The 12,392-nt window shown below is 25.1% G+C and overlaps 1 long non-coding RNA gene across 2 annotated transcripts; it reads left to right on the top strand.

Annotated features, from left to right (window-relative positions):
* Positions 1–415: 415 nt before the first annotated feature.
* LOC111884481 (uncharacterized) lies at positions 416–11,627 on the top strand. Of its 2 annotated transcripts, XR_006190481.1 has the most exons (8): positions 422–520; positions 969–1,205; positions 1,618–1,782; positions 2,012–2,108; positions 2,324–3,010; positions 3,841–3,982; positions 11,106–11,167; positions 11,474–11,627. It is a non-coding gene; the product is annotated as an uncharacterized LOC111884481 (long non-coding RNA). The 2 variants fall into 2 exon arrangements; XR_006190478.1 differs by lacking the exon at positions 969–1,205 and having other exon boundaries at positions 416–520.
* Positions 11,628–12,392: the final 765 nt, after the last annotated feature.

Below are 12,392 nucleotides of genomic sequence, written 5' to 3'. Positions count from 1 at the left end.
TAGGATTATTAGTTCCTTATTTTAAAGAATTTTGACGGAGTTGATTATTATATAGAGAGACTTTATTACAGTGAATATGATAAGTTTTAAAATCATATAAAATAGGATATTAGTTACAATATCACATGTAATGTGATCGGCATATTATATGGAGGGGCAAATTAGGAATTTAACATTGAAGAGAGATTGTTGTTAAAAGCTACACGTGACACTTAGGATTGTTTTATTAGAATGGTAGATTATTTTATCTATTTAGTTGTTTAAGGCTTTAAGCGTTTTCTAACTTACGATTTTAATCAGGAATTTATAGAAAATAAATGTAAAATTAAGACAGTGCAACGGTAAAAAAAAAAAAAAAGGAAACTACGTAATTTTAACGCTACTCCCCACGAAGCGTATATATATGCAATTCCCCTTCCCTCGAAATTCATCATCCCTTCCGCCTTTTCTCTCATTGTTTTCGACGACGATTATTTGCCGCCATATTTCTCATCCTTTTTTCAGACGACGATTATCTCCGGTAAGTTTCTTGTTCCAGTTTCTGTTCTCTCTTCATCTTCTTCTTTCGACGCATTGAAAATTTGTTTTAGAGAAAGTCCTCGATATTATATATTATCTGTCGACTGTGGTATTATTCTTGATCATTTATCTCACACACTTCTATTGCACGTTACTGAGAATTGAAATATCATAACGATCAATGGTTTAAGGTAACATCGATTGATATCACTACTAGAAAAGAATACACAGAAATATAATACGATTGTATAGAAAACCGTACTATATAAACAATAAATACAGCTCGTTTACTCATTAATAGCACTTTATTATCGTTTACTCTATTAATTGCACTTTATTATCAGGCGTTGTGGATTCGTTTATTTTTTTCGATAGCAATTTTGTTCTTGGTTCATTTAGGCGGGAATTAACCTGTTGTTTTAAATTCTTTTCATCTTCCCAAATTCTAGGTCATCCACTGCTATTTCCATATCGTCTTCCCAAAACATTCATGCTAGCAACACATGAAAAGCAATTATACACTTCTTTTTCCCAAAGCCACGATTTGCTTAGATCCTGACGACAACACTAACTTGATGCCTTCAAATGACTCTAGTCTCTCTGTTTTAACGCTTCTCTGATTCGTTGCTACTTTGATTATTAGCAAATGTTTGAAACATCACAAACGCCTTTTGGTGCTTGAAACGGTAACATTCACTTGTTCATCAACACTTCACTCATATTCATAATAGAATTAGTGCGCCGATACAGAGAAATCGTTGAATTTTTGTAAGATTGAACACAGATTGGTTAAAATTGAACTTATGCATTTATTGACCTAATGTTTCAACATATGCACGAACTGATTGTAACCGATGATCCTTTATATTCCTTAGTTGGTAGTTGCTACTGAGGGAGTACTATATATTTCAATCAATAGAGTTCTAGGGAATGAGGACTCTTTTTATCTTCTATGTGGATAGATCTATGGATTTGACACTTTAGGATTAAATCCTCACATATGTGGTCATTTGAAAGCTTGCTATATTATGCACATTTCTTGTATGTTTGTGTGTGTGTATATGCATCATTAACTTATATTTGTGGTTGTGTTTGCAGATCTATATCTTCATTGAACTCTTTCATCTTTGGAAACTAAATATTGCTAGCAGATGGAGGAGTATTCCTTTTATGCAAGAGTTATTTGCTAATCAAGATCGCCTGTCAAGCTGATCTAGATCAGTTAATTGTGCCTTTGATGCTGCACTAACATCCCTCCTCTTGGTATAATTTTGTTTAATGATATTATATATAGGGTTTGCTACATGTAAATAATGATATGGATTCTAAGATATGTGGTATAGACCATAATGCTACTTAGAAAATTTTAACTTTTGGAAACCACCATGATAGTATTAGTACTATATTATCATGTCCAGTGCTCTTGATAGAAATTTTAGACAATGTAAGATAATGATGGAAATTTCACAAGTTTTGTCACTATCTTTCTTAGGATTACTAAGCAATGTTGTCACTATCACAATATCAACATCAATCTCGACTGTGAAGACTCTCAATATAAGGATTATGGTTTGATTGTCACTTGTCAGGTACTCTTTCATAAACTTAAAGAAAAAGTTCATTTTTTGTTCATCTGTTTGCAATCTGATTCTCCTTCACAGGATGAAGTCCTACAACTCCAAATTTATACATTTCTTTAACCCTTAACCAAAAAGATATATTTTTTGATTAAAAAGAATATCTGCAAGTCATCTTTTGTATTTGTTACATTTGTTACATTTTCTTTCTTTTGTTATAATTGCAGCTAATGTTGGGAGTTGACAATAATAATGAAGGTGTCAATGCCATATTTTGTAGCCTTCTACAATGCCAAGTAAATTTGTAAAAAAATTAAACTCTGAGGTGTCTATCACCCACCTTCTTTTCATTTGTTTGATGTATTACAAATGAAAAGAAATCTCATGTGATATGTGTTCCATTATTGTTTACCTTTCCAATCAACTTTTTTATTTTGAATTTTGTTCTATGTACATCCATACCATAAGTGCTAATCCTTGTTTGATCTGTTTTGATCCTTATTCAATCATCTCTCCAGGTGGTAACTGCTCCTATGTCTTCTATGAGTGGAAGAGTTGTTGAAGCATAGAAGTGTTACATAATAATTCCGATTATTCACTCTGTCCAGATGTGTGTTTCTCATACTTATGAATATAAAATCCAAATTTATAGGCTTATGACAGAAAAAGTTAAACCAAACATTAAACATTAAACTTCAGCAAGAGAAGACTGGGAATGTGATTGGTGTTGACTTTTGATGCATATTTACTTTTCTATTTGAAGTGTTATTGATGTTGTTGTTGTACCATTTATTGGTATGAGCAACCAATTAATTTACTTCAAACATTCACTGGGAATTTGGATTCACTCCCTCCCTTTCATCCAAGTTCAAAAGCAAAACTTTTTCCCTTGATCCAAGTCAAACATTGTTGAAGTAAGATATGATCCATTTTCTTATTGTTCCAGTATTTACTTTTCTTCTTACTGGTCCAATCAGATTGTTCAATTTGAATTTTGAAGCATGTATACATGTATGATAAATTGAGTAATTACTCTAGTTAAATGCTAGTATCATCTAAGAGGCACAATTCAAACTATTGTGATTTCTTCCTTCAAGACAGTGCTGTTAGATTGACTAGAAACAGAGTAAGAGTACATGATGAACTTCATGTTGTCCCATTTTATTTTTCTTATGGTTGGAATGAAATCATATTTATGTGCATATAGTAGGGAGGGAATGTAATCATATAGTAGGCTGGAATGGGCTGGAGGTTGGCTTCTAATTAGGGTTGGAATGGGAATGGGATCGTATATGGTATCAACCGTATTAGATCACTCTTTTTTCTAGTAGTATATTTAGTTAAAGTGAATAAATTAAGAAATAAAATGTTTTGGTGGTTTTTTACCCATCTGTGAATATTTTTCTGCACCGGTTCAGGGGATCCATTTCTTGGTATTTTACTGCACCAATTAGGGTTTTAATGTTCATTATGTCTTAGATTTCTCTCTCTATGTTTATGGAAAATTATATTGTCATATATCTTCTACATGAAACCTGTAAACTAATGAAGACTAACAAATATGAGAGCAATATATCCTTGATTCGTTTTGATCCATGTAGTGTATTTTTTCTGGTTGTTCAGTGTTAATAGTGCAAATAACTTGTCTTATCTATTGTATTAGCTCCTTATTCCAATTTTTTTTACAGATAATCATGGTATTATTGTGTTCTATAATGAAGCTTCTTGTCATAAATTTGTGCAGGGGATGATGGGGGAATTCCAGTCCCTTTATATACTACACTTGGAGGAGTTAGACATTTTACAGAAAGTTTAACTAAATGAAGGGAACTCCAAACAACATAGAAAGAAGAGAAACAAAACTTGGATAACTTTGCTTGTATGAGGTAACATCACCTAATCTTATTTCCTTCATGATTATGCATCATCAATGTCATGCAAGTTTTATCATATGAAGATATAGTGTTATTGTATTCTAAGATGGACATCTTGGATGTTAGTTAAGATCATTTTTTTTTCTTTCTAATCTATGCATTTTGCATTAAAAAATCTTCCATATAAAACATTCTATTTTCCCTGTTCTTATTATTAGCACCTTGCATTTTAAAAAATATCCCATTTTTAGCATTGTATTTTCACTTTTCTTTTTCCTGTTACAACATTGAAACATTAAACTTTTTTTCCCCATCTATGCATTTTACTTTGGAAAAATATTATAATTTTAGCATTCTACTTTTACTTTTTTATTACTAACACCTTGCATTTTCAAAAATATTCCATTTTTAGCATTGTACTTTCATTTTTTTTGTTACAACGTTGAAACATCAATTTTTTTTATCAGCTATTCATTTTACTTTAAAAATTATTCCATTTTTAGCATTGTATTCTTAGTTTCCATAGTATCAGCACCTTGCATTTAAAAAAATCATTTCATTCTTAGCATTCTACTTTACCTTTTCTTTTTGTTACAACATTGAAACATCAAACTATTTTTTCGCATCTATGCATTTTACAATAAAAATCTTCCAATTGTATAGCATTCTAGTTTCAGTTTTCTGTTTTTAGCAATTTGCATGTTTAAAATTCATCACATTTTTAACATTGTACTTTTACTTTTCTTTCTTGTACAACATTGAAACATCAATATTTTTCTCATCTATGAATTTCTTATTTTTAGCTTTTTTTTGGACATTCCATTTTCAAAAATAATCCCATTTTTACATTATACTTTCAACTTTTATTTCTATTACGATATCTAAACATCAAACTTTTTTTTTTTCAAATATATGCATTTTACTTTAAAAAATATTCCATTTTTAGCATTCTTCTTTAAGTTTTCATATTAGCACCTTGCATTTCAAAAACATCCCATTTTTGGCATTATATTTTCACATTTCTTTCTGTTACAACATCGAAACAACAAACTTTTTTATTCGCTCTGATCTATGGATTTTATTTTGAAAAAAATTCAAGTTTTGGAGTTCTACTATCACTTTTCATATTATTAGCACCATGCATTTTAAAAAATAAGCCCTTTTTAAATCATCCCATTATTCATTTTTCATTGAAAAACATTTCAATTTTAGCATTCTACTTTCACTTTTCATATTATTATTACCTTTGCATTTTCATAAATCATCCCATTTTAGCATTATACTTTCATTTTTCTTTCTTTAACAAAATGAAAACATCAAACATTTTCTTTTCTTATCTATGCATTTTACTTTGCAATATTTTTCAACTATAGCATTCTACTTTCAGTTTTCTAATTTTTTACTTTTAGCACCTTCATTTTTAAAAATCATACCATTTTTATCATGAAAACATACCATTTTACTTTGCATTTTTATTTACAATTAGTAACTTGAATTTTTAAAAATCATAACATTTTTAGCATTCAACTTTCACCTGCTTTCTTTTACAATTTGAAAACATTAAACTTTTTTTTTTCTCATTTATGCATTTTACATTCAAAATTGTATTAAACTTTAAAAAAATTTCATATTAAGACATTATGTTTTGAAAATTACTTTTTTCTTCTAGTTTTTTCATATCTAGTTCTCATACTTTAAAAATTGAATATTATTTTTAAAGTACTCAATTTTTTTAACCTATGAAGACATTATACATTACAAATTTTGTTAAACTTTAAAAAAATTTCATATTAAGACATTATGTTTTGAAAATTACATTTTTCTTTCAGTTTTTTCATATCTAGTCACATTATATTTTGAAAATTGCTTTAAACTTTCAAAAACTTTCATATGTAAGACATCATGTTTTGATAATTGCATTTTTCTTCAAATTTTTTTCATATTAAGTCATCATACTTTGAAAATTGCATTTTTCTTTCGGTTTTTTTTTATTAATTGATCATAATTTGAAAATTACATTTTCCTTTCAATTTTTTTCTATTATGTCATCATTCTTTGAAATTGCATTTTTCTTTCAATTTTTACATATTAAGTGATCATTCTTTGAAACATGCATTTTTCTTTCATTTATTTCATATTAAGTCATCATACTTTTAAAATTGCATTTTTTCTTTCAATTGTTCAAATTAAGTTATCATTTTTTGAAAATTGGATTTTTTGAATTTTTTTACCTATTAAGACATTATACTTTACAAAATTGAATTAAACTTCTAAAAAATTTCATATTAAGACATTATGTTTTGAGAATTACATATATCTTTCACTTTTTCCATATTAAGTCATTATACTTTGAAAATTGCATTTTTCTTTTCATTTTTTCATATTAAGTTATCATTCGTTAAAAATTACATTTTTCTTTCAATTTTCTACTTATTAAGACATTATACATTACAAAATCGATGAAACATTAAAAAGATTTCATATTAAGATATCATGTTATGAAAAATTGTATTTTTCTTTTAATTTTTTCATATTTATTCATGATACTTAAAAAATAGCATTTTATTTTCGAAAATTTCAATTATTTTACCAAGTAAGACATTTTACATTACAAAATTGCATTCAACTTTCAAAAAACTTTAGATTAAGACATCGTGTTTTGAAAATTGCATTTTTTTTCCAATTTTTTTTATATAAAGTCATCATACTTTGAAAATTGCATTTTTCTGTCAAATGTTTCATATTAAGACATCATGTTTTGATAATTGCATTTTTCTTCAATTTTTTTTCATTTTAAGTCATCATACTTTGAAAATTGCATTTTTCTTTCGTTTTTTTTATTAATTGATCATAATTTGAAAATTACATTTTCCTTTCAATTATTTTTCTATTATGTCATCATTTTTTGAAATTGCATTTTTCTTTCAATTTTTACATATTAAGTGATCATTCTTTGAAAATTGCATTTTTATTTCATTTATTTCATATTAAGTCATCATACTGTTAAAATTGCATTTTTTTCAATTTTTCACATTAAGTTATCATTTCTTTAAAATTGCATATTTTCAATTTTTTTGTACCTATTAAGACATTATACAATACAAAATTGAATTAAACTTCCAACAAATTTCATATTAAGACATTATGTTTTGAGAATTACATATATCTTTCAATTTTTTCATATTAAGTCATCATACTTTGAAAATTGCATCTTTCTTTCCATTTTTTCTTATTAAGTTATCATTCTTTAAAAATTACATTCTTTCAATTTTTCACATTAAGTTATCATTTTTTGAAAATTGCATTTTTTTTTCATTTTTTTTTACCTATTAAGACATTATACATTACAAAATTGAATTAAACTTCTAAAAAATTTCATATTAAGACATTATGCTTTGAGAATTACATATATCTTTCAATTTTTTCATATTAAGTCATCATACTTTGAAAATTGCATTTTTCTTTCCATTTTTTCATATTAAGTTATCATTTTTTAAAAATTACATTCTTTCAATTTTTCACATTAAGTTATCATTTTTTGAAAATTGCATTTTTTTCAATTTGTTTACCTATTATAACATTATACATTACAAAAATTGAATTAAACTTCCAAAAAATTTCATATTAAGACATTATATTTTCAGGATTACATATATTTTTCACCTTTTTCATATTAAGTCATTATACTTTAAAAATTGCATTTTTCTTTCCATTTTTTCATATTAAGTTATCATTCTTTAAAAATTACATTTTTCTGTCAGTTTTTTACTTATTAAGACATTATACATTACAAAATCGATTAAACATTAAAAAGATTTCATATTAAGATATCATGTTATGAAAATTGTATTTTTCTTTTAATTTTTTCATATTAATTCATCATACTTAAAAAATAGCATCTTATTTTCGAAAATTTCAATTATTTTACCAAGTAAGACATTTTACATTACAAAATTGCATTCGACTTTCAATAAACTTTAGATTAAGACATCGTGTTTTGAAAATTGTATTTTTTTTTAATTTTTTTTTATATAAAGTCATCATACTTTGAAAATTGCATTTTTTTCTAGTCAAATGTTTCATATTAAGTCATCGTGTTTTGAAAGTTGCATTTTTCTTTGAAATTGCATTTTTCTTTCAATTTTTACATATTAAGTGATCATTCTTTGAAAATTGCATTTTTTTTTCATTTAATTCATATTAAGTCATCATACTTTTAAAATTGCATTTTTTTTTCAATTTTTCACATTAAGTTATCATTTTTTGAAAATTTCGTATTTTCAATTTTTTACTTATTAAGACCTTATACATTACAAAAATTGAATTGAACTTCCAAAAAATTTCATATTAAGACATTATACTTTGTGAATTACATATATCTTTCAATTTTTTCATATTAAGTCATCATACTTTGATAATTACATTTTTCTTTCCATTTTTTCATATTAAATTATCATTCTTTAAAAATTATATTCTTTCAATTTTTTACTTATTAAGACATTATACATTACAAAAATTGAATTAAACTTCCAAAAAATTTCATATTAAGACATTATGCTTTGAGAATTACATATATCTTTCAATTTTTTCATATTAAGTCATCATACTTTGAAAGTTGCATTTTTCTTTCCATTTTTTCATATTAAGTTATCATTCTTTAAAAATTACATTCTTTCAATTTTTCACATTAAGTTATCATTTTTTGAAAATTGCATTTTTTTTCAATTCTTTTTACCTATTAAGACATTAAACATTACAAAATTTTTCTATTAAGTCATCATTTTTTGAAATTGCATTTTTTCTTTCATTTTTACATATTAAGTCATCTTTCTTTGAAAATTGCATTTATCTTTCAATATTTTTTTTTATCTAAAAAGACATTATACATTAAAAATTGCTTTAAACTTTCAAAAAATTTCTTATTAAGACATCATGTTTTGATAATTGCATTTTTCTTCAAATTTTTTCATATTAAGTCATCATACTTTCAAAATTGTATTTTTCTTTTGGTTTTTTTATTAAGTGATCATAATTTGAAAATAGCATTTTCCTTTCAATTATTTTTCTATTATGTCATCATTCTTTGAAATTGCATTTTTCTTTCAATTTTTACATATTAAGTGATCATCCTTTGAAAATTGCATTTTTCTTTCATTTATTTCATATTAAGTCATCATACTTTTAAAATTGCATTTTTTTTTTCAATTTTTCACTATAAGTTATCATTTTTTGAAAATTACATATTTTCAATTTTTTACTTATTAAGACATTATACATTACAAAAAATGAATTAAACTTCTAAAAAATTTCATATTAAGACATTATGCTTTTAGAATTTCATATATCTTTCAATTTTTTCATATTAAGTCATCATACTTTGAAAATTGCATTTTTCTTTCCATTTTTTCATATAAGTTATCATTCTTTAAAAATTACATTCTTTCAATTTTTCACATTAAGTTATCGTTTTTTGAAAATTGCATTTTTTTCAATTTTTTTTACCTATTAAGACATTATATATTACAAAAATTGAATTAAACTTCCAAAAAAGTTCATATTAAGACAGTATGTTTTGAAAACTACATATATCTTTCAGTTTTTTCATATTAAGTCATCATACTTTAAAATTTTCATTTTTTTTTCCATTTTTTCATATAAAGTTATCAGTCTTTAAAAATTATATTCTTTCAATTTTTCACATTAAGTTATCATTTTTTGAAAATTGCATTTTTTTTCAATTTTTTTTACCTATTAAGACATTATACATTACAAAAATTGAATTAAACTTCCAAAAAATTTCATATTAAGACATTATGTTTTGAAAATTGCATATATCTTTCACTTTTTTCATATTAAGTCATCATACTTTAAAATTTTCATTTTTCTTTCCATTTTTTCATATTAAGTTATCATTCTTTAAAAATTACATTCTTTCAATTTTTCACATTAAGTTATCATTTTTTGAAAATTGTATTTTTTTTCAATTTTTTTACCTATTAGGACATTATACATTACAAATATTGAATTAAACTTCCAAAAAATTTAATATTAATTCATCATACTTAAAAAATAGCATCTTATTTTCCAAAATTTCAATTATTTTACCAATTAAGACATTTTACAAAATTGCATTCAACTTTCAAAAAAGTTTAGATTAAGACATCGTGTTTTGAAAATTGTATTTTTTTTTCCAATTTTTTTATATAAAGTCATCATACTTTGAAAATTGCATTTTTCTGTCAAATGTTTCATATTAAGTCATCGTGTTTTGAAAGTTGCATTTTTTTTTCAAAAATTTTCATATTAAGTCGTCATATTTTAAGAATCAAATCTTATTTTCTAAAATTTCAATTTCAATTTGTTTTACCTCTTAAGACATTATATATTACAAAAATTTTCTATTAAGTCATCATTTTTTGAAATTGCATTTTTTTCTTTCAATTTTTACATATTAAGTCATCATTCTTTAAAAATTGCATTTATATTTCAATATTTTTTTTTTATCTAAAAAGACATTATACATTAAAAATTGCTTTAAACTTTCAAAAAATTTCATATTAAGACATCAGGTTTTGATAATTGCATTTTTCTTCAAATTTTTTTCATATTAAGTCATCATACTTTGAAAATTGCATTTTTCTTTTGGTTTTTTTATTAAGTGATCATAATTTGAAAATTGCTTTTTCCTTTCAATTATTTTTCTATTATGTCATCATTCTTTGAAATTGCATTTTTCTTTCAATTTTTACATATTAGGTGATCATTCTTTGAAAATTGCATTTTTCTTTTATTTATTTCATATTAAGTCATCAGACATTTAAAATTGCATTTTTTTTTCAATTTTTCACATTAAGTTATCATTTTTTGAAAATTGCATTTTTTTTCAACTTTTTTTTTACCTATTAAGACATAATACATTACAAAATTGAATTAAACTTCCAAAAGATTTCAACATGGACTCTCTGAGTTCTGAAGGAACTCGACGAGTTTGTAGGTTGCACTCGACGACTTGGGTCAACATGGACTGTTGACCTTGACCATTGACTTTGACTTTGACCAAGGGTTGACCAATTTGACTTATGGGAGTGTTTTAGTAATGTGGGAATTTATGAAAGTGGATAATTGGTGGATGTAGGTGTTTGAGTTGGAGTTGTATTTGGGGGAGTTTGACATTTATCATCCCGAGCTACTTGTAAGGTGAGTTGTCCTCGCTATACTAACAGGGTCGAAGGCACCAATGCCTTCCCTTTTCGGATTTGTATCCAGGTTTATTGCATGATATGCTTATTGATTTGCATCCTGGTAGTTAGAATGGTGATATGCTTAGTGACCTGGTAGGTCGGTATCCTGGTATATAGGATAATGCTATGTTAGTGACCGGTTAAGTTGATGTCTCATTATGCATGTTGTTTGTTTATATGATATTGATATGGTTTGTATGACGTTGGTATTTTGGGGGAACTCACTAAACTTTGGGCTTACAGTTGTTTGATTATGTTTCAGGTACTTCTGATGACCGCAGGAAGGCGAATGTGTGATCATCCACCTCCTTATGTTTTTATGATTTGATTATGGGATACTTTGACACTAAACCATTTTGAAAACAAATTTGTAATAATTATTGATTTTTTAATGATTTAAAAAGTTTTAAATTTGATTGATTTTTATGGGTGTTACAAAAGAACTTTGAAGTTTGAAGATCAAATCCAAAATGGGACATTCGGGAGTAAGCGATCATTCTTCAAAAACCAAAAAAATGATTATTTACTTTAAAATGCTCATTTATAGTGGTTAGTTTACTCAATATCCCTTTTTAAATACAATAAATGAGAAATTAAGGTTTTTAAACGACATTTAAACTTTTCCATTTTATTTATATCTAAAGCTAATAGTTTGTCTCCATTTGGAGCAATGAAGGTAGTCTAAAAGTAAAACCACATTAAAAAAAACATCTTAATATTAAATCATTAAGATAGTTACAACTCTTAAAATGTTAAAAAGTAAACATGTTATAACTCGATATAATTTAAAGTAAATGATGTCATTAAATTTATTGTTCAAGAATTGTTTGTAAATAACATAAAATTAAAGTCGAAAATGAATTTTTTTCATGTCATAGGTACTAATTAGTGAATTATAGTAAATTATATCATCAAACTAATTTAGGGATTTTAGAATTAAAAGGAAAGCATTAATGAAATTGATATCCCTTCATTATGATATTTATTACAATAATTACATATAAATATTATGTGAAATTTAGTAAAGTGGAAAAAAAACCCATAAAATGTCATGTGTAAAAAAAATAAAAAAACCCACAAAGTTACAAGTAGCAAAATGAATGAGTATGATATGTGGTAAAAAAATCTTTATTTATTCGAATAGATGGTGATGTAAGGATGAAATTAATTAATCTGGTAAT

Source organism: Lactuca sativa, chromosome 4, assembly GCF_002870075.4.
Source record: "Lactuca sativa cultivar Salinas chromosome 4, Lsat_Salinas_v11, whole genome shotgun sequence".
In the NCBI taxonomy this organism is placed as follows: Eukaryota; Viridiplantae; Streptophyta; class Magnoliopsida; order Asterales; family Asteraceae; genus Lactuca; species Lactuca sativa.
This window is presented reverse-complemented; position numbering and strand designations above follow the sequence as displayed.